At 42.8% G+C, this 13,300-nt stretch overlaps 1 protein-coding gene across 1 annotated transcript in view; it reads left to right on the forward strand.

Annotated features, from left to right (window-relative positions):
• NEGR1 (neuronal growth regulator 1) overlaps nucleotides 1-13,300 on the forward strand; it is a 2,074,771-nt gene that overhangs the window by 19,870 nt on the left and 2,041,601 nt on the right. The window lies entirely within an intron of this gene.

The raw sequence follows: 13,300 nt of genomic DNA on the forward strand, positions 1-13,300 counted from the left end.
CATACCATACCTGAAAATATGAACTTTAATCTAAAATTTACACAGGATGGAAAACCTATTGCTCCATATTTTTAAAGAATATTATAGATATCAAATGTACTCATCTTGTTTGCCCTGAAAGTCTGTATGTTTCTAGAGAATGTTTTTTAATTTATCTTAAGTTTTGTGGAGCGTGCAATTATCCAAGCGATCCTGGTGCTGAAAGGAGCAACAGAATTACATTATAACAGAGATTTACTGAGTGAAGAGCCGTGCTTTCAACAATTTGTTGAATATAGGGAGCTTAGTTTTGTTACTTAAATGTAAGGGGAAATAATTCCACTTAGAAGCTACTTGAACATCATTGTTCAATGTTCAGATATCCTCTATTTCTCAAATTCCAAACGAGAATTCCTATATGCGAGAAGAGCATCAAGTGGGTTCCCTTCTCCAATTCCATCTAAACACTTCAATCTGCCAAATTCAAGGGCAGATTTAAGAGCCCCTTGCACCATTTAACAACACATTAGCGTCATTTGTTTATGCTAATGTGGCGTTAGATGGCCAAAAAGGTAGCACCAGATTTACAAAGTGGCACAATGCATGTATTGAGCCACTTTGTAACCCTTTGCGCTACATCATGCATGCACAATGTATACAAAGGGGGCGTTCCTCCGTTAGGGGGGCAGAAAAATCTGATAGATTTCTTTGCGTAATTATTTTGGCACTTTTAACGCCTGCTCAGAGCAGGCATTAAAAGGAGCCACACCATTATTCACAATTGGTCCTCATTGAGCTTTGCAGTATTAGCGTCACAATGTTTTACACTAATCCTGCAAAGCTCCAAACTAATGTCAACATTTTTTATGCTAGTTCCCTAACTACCGCCATGGTGCTGTGTATCTTAGATACGGCGCACACATGGTGGCATAGATGAGCGCTGGGGGCAAAAGAAAAGTGTCACTGCACTTGGTGCAGCACCACTTTTCTTAATAGCCCTCAGTACTTTGAGCAGCAGAATGCTTACACATTCCTCTCAGCTTTTTGTCTTGAAGGACTTCAGGGACTTGCTATCTAGTTTAATCACAGCCACCTTGGACTGGTACAAATACTTTTACTGTAAATTGTATTCTACATTTAAAGAATAATAGAGCTGATGAGGATTGCTGCGTTCTGGCATCCAAAGGAACCTGTCAGGAATCTAAATAGCAGTCCTTTTATTGCAGTTGCAAATGACATTGCCAGTGTTTAATGCATCTTTCGATCCCCTTTGGAGAAAACACGCTCTCTTGATAGATAATGGCTGCCGTACTCAGATTGTTCCCTGTGACTGGTAATAATTACACTGTTGTGATAAGATTTCTCTGAGATGTTATATGGACGGTAGATACCTAATCCCCTGGCACAACAGCATGTGTGTTTTCCTATGACCTTGGAGTTAGTTTGCCATCCTTGCATAACTGCAGCCAGACATAAACATTAATGCTGTCATTCTATACATGTTGTATCTAATGTGTTTCGGCATCTGAAAACGTCAGAAAGCAGTCCCATCATTTCTATCGTGCAAAACACATACACGTTTCAGAAATAAAAAGATTTTGAAATAAACCGATGTTTTCAATAACACTGCATTGGTCGTTTTAGAGGTTCTAGGAATAAAAATTAAGCTCCTGGGACAGCAGAAATATGCCAGCCTTCCTACTACATTGAAACTCTCACTGTTTAGTAAACCGTATGGTGTACCTCAATCGTGGCAGAACATGCAATAGATGTCTACGTAAAGACCAGTGTTTTCTCAAGACACCCTAAATTAATAGAACAAATCAAATATGAGTCTGGCCGAGTAATATTATCCATATCGTCATAATGATCTGGCTGCGAATGATGTAGACATGTGTATGTGTTATTTTCAATTTAATTTCCACAGGATTCAAAATCTAAGGTTAACTATATTGATGTAGGAAAATATTGGGATAAAATACTAACAGCAAAGGAGCAATAAATAACTAAACTCAAAGTATATGGACAATAAATAGGTTTAACAGTTTGCAGGAAAGAAACGGTTAAATCCTAAGCAGGTACAAATGAAGTACGGAAGTTAACACAAATAAAGGCAAAGGTTGAGGGAAAGAATGATATGTGGGCAAGAGCGTGTCTTTAATAAAGAAACAAAAGCATGTGAGGTGTAAAAATAAAAACGAATGTGTAAGGGGACACCTTAAAAGAAAAAAAAAACAGGAGCCCTTATAATGCCCTTATAATGCACAGCATACAGTCATGGTGTTATATGAATACTGGAGTCAGTACCGTAATATCCCATTATGTCCTATTGGATTTAGGTTTTGGCAGACGGGATATCCCTCACAGTTGTGAAGGAGTAACCCTTCTGCTGAGTTCCAAATCAAGCCTTGAATTTGGATTTTGAAAGTTTACTTTTTTGTTTCAGATTACCTTAACAGTTGTTATCTTGATGTAGGAGAGTATTCTGAAACATATCCTTATATTATGACTAAGCCCCAAAATAACTCGCCTAGCAGACCTTCAAGGGACAATCTTTGTCTATCCTTGCCTCTTGCTTTGGGAGCATGGGCTTACTCAACACCCGGGAAGGGTTATGGGGTAAAAAGCCACAATAATTCAAGTATCAATACAATTGAAAGATTAAAGATTGTATTGTTGACCCCAAACTGAAAAATGGAAAATGTATTATTAACTAGCTTCTTCTAATTCACAAACAACCAATGAAGGCAACATGCAAAACTAATCTTTGCAGTAATGGTATTCTGGTAAACCATATGAATGCAAAACAATCCAATAGAAAACCACAATATGAAGTGGTCTATTTATGATTAAATGACCTAACCTTTTACGAATCATTCTAAATGTAAACATCAGAAATGTTGTTAATCAAAAATAGATATTACCCAGACGTTTCCATTAATTGACCTCACAGGCTGGTAGAATTGCGTGGTCTATTTCCTTGGCACATTCACACGTATTCTATGTGGTGATGATTGAGACTTTCACATATATATGCTTGCACATCAGACAACACAAATGGGGATCTGACCATTGTCAAACAGAGTACTACTACATAGTTTTAATATTTTTGTTTGGTCACAGATGAAGTAGGCATTATGGAGGAAGCCTTGGAGGATCTATGTTTGATTAGGAACTGCTGTGCAAAGGCACTCTAGACTGCTAGAGTTTATCTAATTCAACACTAAATGCTCATATTACATAGGTGGGCATATGGGTACAGATGAATTTTGTTCTTTCACCTTGTACAGAGAGAGGTAAAGGGGAAAAGTAAAGGTGAAAATGCTGCTAGGTCACAGAAGTGTTAACTGCACTCTTGCTACTTTATTCTTCTTGGGTTCCTTTAGCTAACGGACCACCTAAAACCCTAGGCACTTCAGTATCTAGAGGAGCGATCTAGGACAAATCATTAGGCAGTGTACTGCAGTGCCCCATGAGTATGTTAAAGGTTGTTCATCTTTTACCCCCATTATGAATACATTCAAACTGGGGCGCAAAACAAGGAAGAACAATCTTCTCTTTAATTTGCTTTTGAAGTAAGAAAAGAGAAAAACAAGGTAACTCTGAAGCAATTTGCTGATAAGCTGGAAGCTAGCAAACTTTCCTTGGACTTGTTTAATGTGTGGGATCATAAACAGATTGATGAAAGTTAATTAGTCTTTCCTGGACAATGTCAATTTGGGACATGCAAATGATGCTTTTCCTAAGGTGGTCAAACACATATATGTTATCTTCTACCAGCAGATGGAAATTAATGTTCTAAGCAGGTTACAAGGTTTTGTTGGCATTCTTTGTCTCAATGACTCAGCACAATGCCATGAAACTAGGCAGTTGGCTAGAAGTGAAAGTTTCTCTCACACCAATTTTACAAAATAACACATTAATCTATGAACTTTCAGCTCTCATGCACCAAATTGTTAATCGTTGCAACTTTATTAAAAACAAAGGACCTGACTTACTATAGTTCTTCCTAGCTTAAACCCCAGAATTATTGTTCTTATTTACATAGGTGTTTGTCCTTGTTTAAAAGAATTTAAAGACTGTTTTAACCCAGAAAAGGCAGTTTAAAAAATGCCTTAATCAACAGAGTCAAGCTTAAGACGTTTATAAAGATATTCCACACCAGGTTAAAGTCCTCCTTAACAGGGCCTGCTTTCCTTGTGGATAACAGGTGTCGTGGTGCTGTACAGCATGCAATAATTGTGTTGCAAATTCAACATTTCGAATAGAGAAATCTAAGATCACTGTTGAAAATCCGATGTGTCATGTATTTACCCATCTATAAGCACCTTTTTCAATGCTAGAAATTAAATGTATGATAAAGCAATAAAACCATTGGCCAGACGTATAAAACGTCCAAAATGGAGAAGTAGCATTAATGGAATAAAGAAAAATTATAAGAAACCATGATGCAGAAAACACAATAAAAGCATAAAGATGCAAGGCGCAGGATGATTGTAAAAAAATGACTCCCTTTATGTTGTGGTCTCCCAGTTTGTCTGGATTTGCTGTCTCTTGACATGTGTGCCCATTACCACTGCCAAACAGTAGTAAACTGTGCTATACTTTGGAAGTCCCTTACTGGCCTATTTAACTTCCATAAAAGGGTATTGTAAGTGGTGTTTAAAGGGCATTCATAGCATGGGAAATTAAATGTTATATGTGTGCATTTACACCACCCACATACCTGAAAATAATATATACCTGCCTGGAGCATCATTGTGCTCCAGCTGGGCTGAAGGTTAAATGCATTTTGGTGACACATGGCAGGAAAAATGCCTTTACCATGTAGGAAAGTCCTACAGGGCAGGAGTAAGTATATAAAAATAAGGTGGCACACTAAATATTGCAGTTATGTGGCCTCATGGTGAAATAACATCCCAAAGTTATTTCAGTGTTTAGGCCTTGTAGATCTTTCCCTAAATGAAATTAGAGGGGATAACAACTTAATGTTTGTTAATATGCTTAGGGAAAGGCTGCACAAATGTTTCAAAGTTATTTCTTGCTTAGCATTTTGTGAGAAAGTAGCCTCTTTCTAGCCTTGTTACCCCCACCTTTGGCCTGTTTGTGAGTGTATGTCAGGGTGTTTTCACTGTCTCACTGGGATCCTGCTAGCCAGGGCCCAGTGCTCATAGTGAAAACCCTATGTTTTCAGTATGTTTTTTATGTGTCACTGGGACCCTGCTAGCCAGGACCCCAGTGCTCATAAGTTTGTGGCCTATATGTATGTGTTCCCTGTGTGATGCCTAACTGTCTCACTGAGGCTCTGCTAACCAGAACCTCAGTGGTTATGCTATCTCTGTACAATTGTCACTAACAGGCTAGTGACCAATTTCACCAATTAAAATTGGCATACTGGAACACCCTTATAATTCCCTAGTATATGGTACTAAGATACCCAGGGTATTGGGGTTCCAGGAGATCCCTATGGGCTGCAGCATTTCTTTTGCCACCCATAGGGAGCTCTGACAATTCTTACACAGGCCTGCCATTGCAGCCTGAGTGAAATAACGTCCACGTTATTTCACAGCCATTTACCACTGCACTTAAGTAACTTATAAGTCACCTATATGTCTAACCTTTACCTGGTAAAGGTTGGGTGCTAAGTTACTTAGGCCCGTATTTATACTCCGTTTGCGCCGAATTAGCGTCGTTTTTTTCGACGCAAATTCGGCGCAAAACTAACGCCATATTTATACTTTGGCGTTAGACGCGTCTAGCGCCAAAGTATGGGCAAAGAGCGTCATTTTTTAGCGTGAACGCCTTCCTTGCGTTAATGAGATGCAAGGAAGGCGTTCCCGTCTAAAAAAATGACGGCTACGCAAATGCGTCGTATTTATACTCCCGGGCAAAAATCACGCCCGGGAGGTGGTGGGTCAAAAAAACCCGCATTTGCGCCACTTTTTAACGCCTGGGTCAGGGTAGGCGTTAAGGGGCCTGTGGGCTCAAAATGAGCCCACAGGTGCCCTCCCCTGCCCCCAGGGACCCCCCCTGCCACCCCTGCCCACCCCAGGAGGACACCCAAGGATGGAGGGACCCACCCCAGGGACATTCAGGTAAGTTCACGTAAGTATAATTTTTTATATTTTTCAATTTTTTTTGGGTGGCATAGGGGGGCCTTATTTGTGCCCCCCTACATGCCACTATGCCCAATGACCATGCCCAGGGGACATAAGTCTCTTGGGCATGGCCATTGGGCAAGGGGGCATGACTCCTGTCTTTACTAAGACAGGAGTCATTTAAATGGCGTCTGGGCGTCGAAAAAATGGCGCAAATCGGGTTAAGACGATTTTTTAGCGTCAACCCGACTTGCGCCATTTTAAGACGCCCTAGCGCCATTTTCCCCCTACGCCGGCGCTGCCTGGTCTACGTGGTTTTTTTCCACGCACACCAGGCAGCGCCGGTCTGCTTGCGCCGGCTAACGCCATTCCATAAATACGGCGCCCGCATGGCACTTCGGAATGGCGTTAGACGGCGCTAAATTTTTTGACGCTAAACTGCGTTAGCGCAGTTTAGCGTCAAAAAGTATAAATATGGGCCTTAGTGTGTGGGCACCCTGGCACTAGCCAAGGTGCCCCCACATTGTTCAGGGCAAATTCCCCGGACTTTGTGAGTGCGGGGACACCATTACACGCGTGCATTATACATATGTCACGACATATGTATAGCGTCACAATGGTAACTCCGAACATGGCCATGTAACATGTCTAAGATCATGGAATTGTCACCCCAATGCCATTCTGCCAAGGAATCGACTGCTGACCGCGCTGGAAGCCTGCAAAACCGCAACAAAGTAGCAAAGACGACTACTGCAACCTTGTAGCGCTGATCCTGCCGCCTTCTCGACTGCTTTGCTGATGGTGCATGCTGTGGGGGTAGTCTGCCTCCTCTCTGCACTAGAAGCTCCGAAGAAATCTCCAGTGGGTCGACGGAACCTTCCCCCTGCAACCGCAGGCACCAAAAGACTGCATCACTGGTCCTCTGGGTCTCCTCTCAGCATGACGAGCAAGGTCCCTTGAACTCAGCAGCTCTGTCCAAGTGACTCCCACAGTCCAGTGACTCTTCAGTCCAAGTTTGGTGGAGGTAAGTCCTTGCCTCCCCACGCTAGACTGCATTGCTGGGTACTGCGTGATTTGCAGCTGCTCTGGCTCCTGTGCACTCTTCCAGGATTTCCTTTGTGCACAGCCAAGCCTGGGTCCCCGACACTCCAACCTGCAGTGCACGACCTCCTGAGTTGTCCTCCGGCGTCGTGGGACCTTCCTTTGTGACTTCGGGTGAGCTCCGGTTCACTCCACTTTGTAGTGCCTGTTCCAGCACTTTTGCGGGTGCTGCTTGCTTCTGAGTGGGCTCTTTGTCTTGCTGGACGCCCCCTCTGTCTCCTCACACAATTGGCGACATCCTGGTCCCTCCTGGGCCACAGCAGCATCCAAAAACCCTAACTGCAACCCTTGCAGCTAGCAAGGCTTGTTTGCGGTCTTTCTGCACGGAAACACCTCTCCAAGCTTATTCACGACGTGGGACATCCATCCTCTAAAGGGAAAGTTTCTAGCCCTTGTCGTTCTTGCAGAATCCACAGCTTCTACCATCCGGTGGCAGCTTCTTTGCATCCAGAGCTGGCATTTCCTGGGCATCTGCCCACTCCTGACTTGATCGTGACTCTTGGACTTGGTCCCCTTGTTCCACAGGTCCTCTCGTCTGGAAATCCATCATTGTTGCATTGCTAGTGTTGGTCTTCTTTGCAGAATTCCCCTATCACAACTTCTGTGCTCAATGGGGAACTTAGGTGCACTTTGCACCCACTTTTCAGGGTCTTGGGGTGGGCTATTTTTCTAACCCTCACTGTTTTCTTACAGTCCCAGCGACCCTCTACAAGGTCACATAGGTTTGGGGTCCATTTGTGGTTCGCATTCCACTTCTAGAGTATATGGTTTGTGTTGCCCCTATCCCCATGTGCCCTCATTGCAATCTATTGTGACTGTACATTGCTTGCATTGCTTTCTATTGCTATTACTGCATATTTTTGGTATTGTGTACATATATCTTGTGTATATTTGCTATCCTCATACTGAGGGTACTCACTGAGATACTTTTGGCATATTGTCATAAAAATAAAGTACCTTTATTTTTAGTATATCTGTGTATTGTGTTTTCTTATGATATTGTGCATATGACACCAGTGGTATAGTAGGAGCTTCACACGTCTCCTAGTTCAGCCTAAAATGCTCTGCTAAGCTACCTTTTCTATCAGCCTAAGCTGCTAGACACCCCTCTACACTAATAAGGGATACCTGGACCTGGTGCAAGGTGTAAGTACCCCTTGGTACCCACTACAAACCAGGCCAGCCTCCTACACATTTAAAATATGATTTACTGGTAAAATCAGAATTTTGCTACATTACGTAGAAACATAACTATATCAAAGTTTGCATTAGACTGCCTTCATCACATCCCCAGAGCTGGAAAATACATCCTTGGATAGGAAAGTTGGCAACTCTGGCTCATCGGACAATATGCTGCTTATGAGTCCAATGGGTGGGTGTTATTGTCTGATAATGTAACAGGGATTAGCTTTCTGGGAGTGGACAGGAATGATTGGCAGAACAAAGGTCTTTAGCATTACCTGTTTTTACTGGGTGGCTTAAAGCACGTTTTCCTAATCATTACCAGGACCTTCACAGACATCCAGGCTTTAGTCACAGTAGAAGGGGAAAAACTGTTTTGCCTCTCTCAGGTGGAATGAGAGCTCATCTAATGACTGGAATGGCATACGTGCTGAAAACAGATCTTCTGGACTTTGCCATCCTGAAATAGGGGCTCCTCGGTAATTGTGCAGTAAGGCAAACAGGAAGTGGTGCAAAAGGAGGAGGAAATAAGATTGGGTGGTAATATTTTTCCAGTCAATAATTAGTGCATAAATGAAATCTGATACATGCACCTCCTCCTCAGAAAATTCCTGAACCTGGGAACATTCCATCTGAAGAAGGCCCTGCTGGAATAAGGCTCCTAACTCCTGCTCGAAGATGGGATTGGAAGGATGAATCAGAGTGTATTTTCATTTTTCTAATACTTATGAATAGGCATGTCATGTTCAACAATTTGTCAGTGTTAGAAAATGCCTCTTTTTGTGTTGCCACACCCATTTTCTTGCTGACTGATATTGCTGTGTTTTTTTTTTAACTTTACACAGCAGGGCACTGCTGACTAATCCCAAGTGTATGTGCTTGACCCTTAAATACATGGTACGTTTGGCAACTCCTGAAGTGCATGTTTAACTTTCCAAAGTATATGGCACAAGAAATACACCAATGGTATGGCCGTTAAATTCCGCCTGTGGATAGAGGCATCTTTTATGAGGCTGACAAGGAAAACATAGCTTCAAGCCTGTGTGTGAATCCTGATTGCAGTAGCTATTGAACTTACAGGAGAGTAAGTCACCCCTAATTAAGCCTTGTAACTCATAAGGTGGGATGTGAGAGTTTATAGGTGCAAAACACAAGAAATTAAGATTGGCATGTTCTTACAGTGACAGCAGCCCAAAAGGGAATTTTCGCTGTTTGTTGCACCATAAAAAATGCTAAAGTATAGTTTGAGTTATATTTCATTAACTTTTAATGGCAATAAACTACAGAATAAATTCAACATCTATTTGAAATCAGTGGTGAAGTTGGATGCCTTATAGAAAATCAGGGAAAGCAACTTTTAAACAGTTTGACTGCCTACATGAAGCTCCACTGGCTAATTAGTATTCAGCTTTCAGCATCTGCCTCCCTGTCAGTTCTTTGCCTTTGACGAGGGATTAGGTGTGAAAACCGCTCCCAGAGCCTGTATAAATATATATATATATATATATATATATATATATATATATATATATATATATATATATATATATTTCCAAGTGGTCACCACTAAGTAGATATAGTTATTATCTAGATTCTATAGATAAAGCAGTTTTTTTCATGCATCTTTGGCACCACTTGACAAATCTTAATGAAATGTTCCCAAAATATGTGACACTCACGTGAGCTGCCATCTGCAAAGTTGTGGGGTGATCCATGAAGCAGGGGATGAGATAAAGGGGGTGGGTGAAAATGAGAGTGATTTCAATGTTAATTCCCATACGAAAAATTTAACAGCAATAGCCCAAAAACCATCAAATTTGGCAGAAAGATAGCTCTTGCTCCAGAAAGAGCCCTTTCTCTTATTTGGTGTAAATACGTTCAGTAGTTTTTGAGAAATTTCAGGAAAACCAAATTTGTATATCTACGGACATGAACGATTCATGACCCCTCACGATCTCGTGCTGAGATATGATTGGCTGCCAACAGTGTTGGAAGTGTTGGCAGCCATCTTGGGACTCAGCTTCAGCTGAGTCCCAGAAAAAAAGAATAAAAGATTTAAAAGGGGTCAGGGTATGAACACCCTGGCCCCTTAGCTCTGGTGCTTGGGTCCCAAAGGGACTGCTACCTCCCCAGGGCTATAATGAAATATGAGCAGGGGTCCGCATGCCCCCCTCCAGTGCCCCAGGGACCATCACTTCAGGGCAAAAATGATTTTAATATGTCCCCACAGCCCCAGGGACCACCAACTACTCGGGGCTATAATGAAATATGAGCAGGGGTCCGCATGCCCCCCTCCAGGGCCCCAGGGACCATCACTTCAGGGCAAAAATGCTTTTAATATGTCCCCACAGCCCCAGGGACCACCAACTACTCGGGCTAGAATTAAATATGAGCGGGGGTCGCGCAGCCCCCCAACACCCTAGGACCACCACCCGTGCGGCAAAAATGCTTTTAATATGGGGGGGTAGTCCAATGGCCTCCTCCACAGCCCCAGGGACCACCACCATCCTGGGGCTATAATAAAATATGAGCGGAGGGGCGCATGGCCCCTTAGCAACCCAGGGACCACCACCCCAGGGCAAAAATGCATTTAGTATGCGGGGAGCCCCGATGGCCTCACCACATCCTCAGGGACCACCACCTCCCCAGGGCTATAATGAAATATGAGCATGGGGCGTGCACCCCCCTGTTACTTGAGGTAACTCTTACTGTAACTGGTGAACTTCTACATTTAAAATGTGAGCCTACCTATAACATCCCTGTAATCTTTGATTTTTTAAGTGAATTTCTATGTTTTTTCATTTTTATTTCTAACTATAACATCCCTGTATCCTTTGGGTTTTCTCAGTGAATTTCTATGTTTTTTTAATATATAGTAATTTTCATTACTATACGTTAATCCAACCACTGTCACACACACCCTTAGGCTGTGAGTGGCAGTGGTTGGCCACAGGCAGCACCCTATAAGCACCCATCTTTCTACTGTGTACAGCCTTCATCCATGTGCAGCAAATGTTGCCTGCAAGACCTCACTTGCAGCCAAACCCTGCGGCCAACCTCCCAACCATCCAACCCCATGCTGTGTACATCATTTTTGGCGTGCATGGGGGGAGTTGGCCATGGCCTCTCTGGGTGTGAGAATAGGTGTGATAGGATGTATCTGGTGTGAAAGTGACTGTGTGAGTGTCTGTCTGGGCGTGAGAGTGCATAATTCAGTGTTGTAGTGGGTGCATCAGTGTGTGTGTGGGTCTGTGAGTGTGTGCATGAGGGTGTCAGTGGGTTTGTGAGCTTGTGTGTGAGAGTCTGAGTGGGTCTGTGAGTAGGTGCTTAACTATCTGAGCGGATCTTTGAGAGGGTGCGTGAGGGTCTGACTGGGGCTGTGAGTGAGTGAGTGCACGAGGGTCTGAGTGGGTCTTTGAGTAGGTACGTGAGTGTCTGAGTGGGTCTGTGAGTAGGTGCATAATTATCTGAGTGTATGTGTGAGTGGGAGGAAGATTGAAAGAGAGAGAGAGAGAGTGAGAGGGAGAGATATAGAGAGTTTTTTAGGCTTTGATATATGATAGAATTAGAATGAGATAGTTCTGGATCAATTGAAAAGAAAAATGTATTTGTCATTTAAAAAGAGTAAGATCACCTTTCAGTATGAGCCTTAAACATTCGTAGTTAAAAAAAAAGAGGGGAACAAGTTCAGCTGGACTCAAACCGTCAGTGTGAAAGTCTGTGACCTTCACACTGAGCTAATCATTTTTTTCTTTCTTTTTTGTTTTTTAGCCCATTATGGGCTACCTGGGACCTCACGGTCCCCTACGTGTATTTTTTTTTAATTGTAAAACAAGCACTTTAAGGGCTATCTGGGACTTTGGGTGAATTATCAAGGTCTCCCCTGCAGTCCCATTGCTTCAGCATCCAAGGAGCTACTTTAAGTAGCAGTTCTGTGGTTGCTGAGAGCGGATTTCCCCCAGCATCATATTTCCTTAGTGCTCGGGGAGGTAGTGGAACAGCCCCCTCATATAAAAATCAATGCCTCCGGGGCCTGTCCCATTTGGGGGCTCTATAGAAAACAAGCATAGGAGCCTGTGCTTGTGTTTTATTTTTTTTATTTTTCACCGGATCAGCGGATCTGCCAAGAATCATGGGGAAAAGTTTCAAAAAAATACTTTTTAGCCCTGGGGGAAGGGGGAGGGGTTCCCTCTGGGAACCCAGCACCAGAGCTAAGGGATCAAGGTGACTCTATTCTGGCTCCTTGTTTTCTTTTTTTACTTTTTAGTGGGACTTTAGCTGAAGCCAAGTCCCAAGATGGCTGCCAACACTTCCTGGTTTGAAGTGTTGGCAGTCAATCAGAGCTGTGCATTTGCTGTGCACGAGCTCTTCAGCTTCCCGAAGTCGTCGCAGCCAGAAATATACAAATTTGTTTTCTCTTTAATGTCTCCAAAACAACTTAATGGAATCACACCAAATAAGCGACAGCACAATTTGCATACAGAAAGCTAGCTTTCTGCCAATTTTGGCGTTATTCCATCCACTGGTTCAGGCTGTAGCCTTGTTCAAAGGCCCTATGGGAATTAGCTTGGAAAAGGCAACTTTTATGACCCCCCTCCTTTTTCTTGGACCCTACTTGACAGATCACCCCACAACAAGAATCACTGGAGCATTTGTTTAGGAAAAATTCATCAAACTGTGCCAAAGATATAGGCAAGTCAAAAAACGCTTTTTTCCATAGGTTCTAACTATAACTTACGAAAAAATGGCCCAGTAAAATGTTGTCAATTTCACTGTGCCATTTTTTCGGGCCTCCTATGGAGGCATGCCCCCTTGTATACATTACGCCTGGTCTTGGCATAATGTGTTGCAAGGGGATACTAAATGGTGCAATGCTTGCTTTGCACCACGTTCTAAATATGGGTGATGAAAATGTCTCCTTAATGCCACACTAGCGGCAA

This window comes from Pleurodeles waltl, chromosome 4_2, assembly GCF_031143425.1.
Source record: "Pleurodeles waltl isolate 20211129_DDA chromosome 4_2, aPleWal1.hap1.20221129, whole genome shotgun sequence".
Classification (NCBI taxonomy): domain Eukaryota; kingdom Metazoa; phylum Chordata; class Amphibia; order Caudata; family Salamandridae; genus Pleurodeles; species Pleurodeles waltl.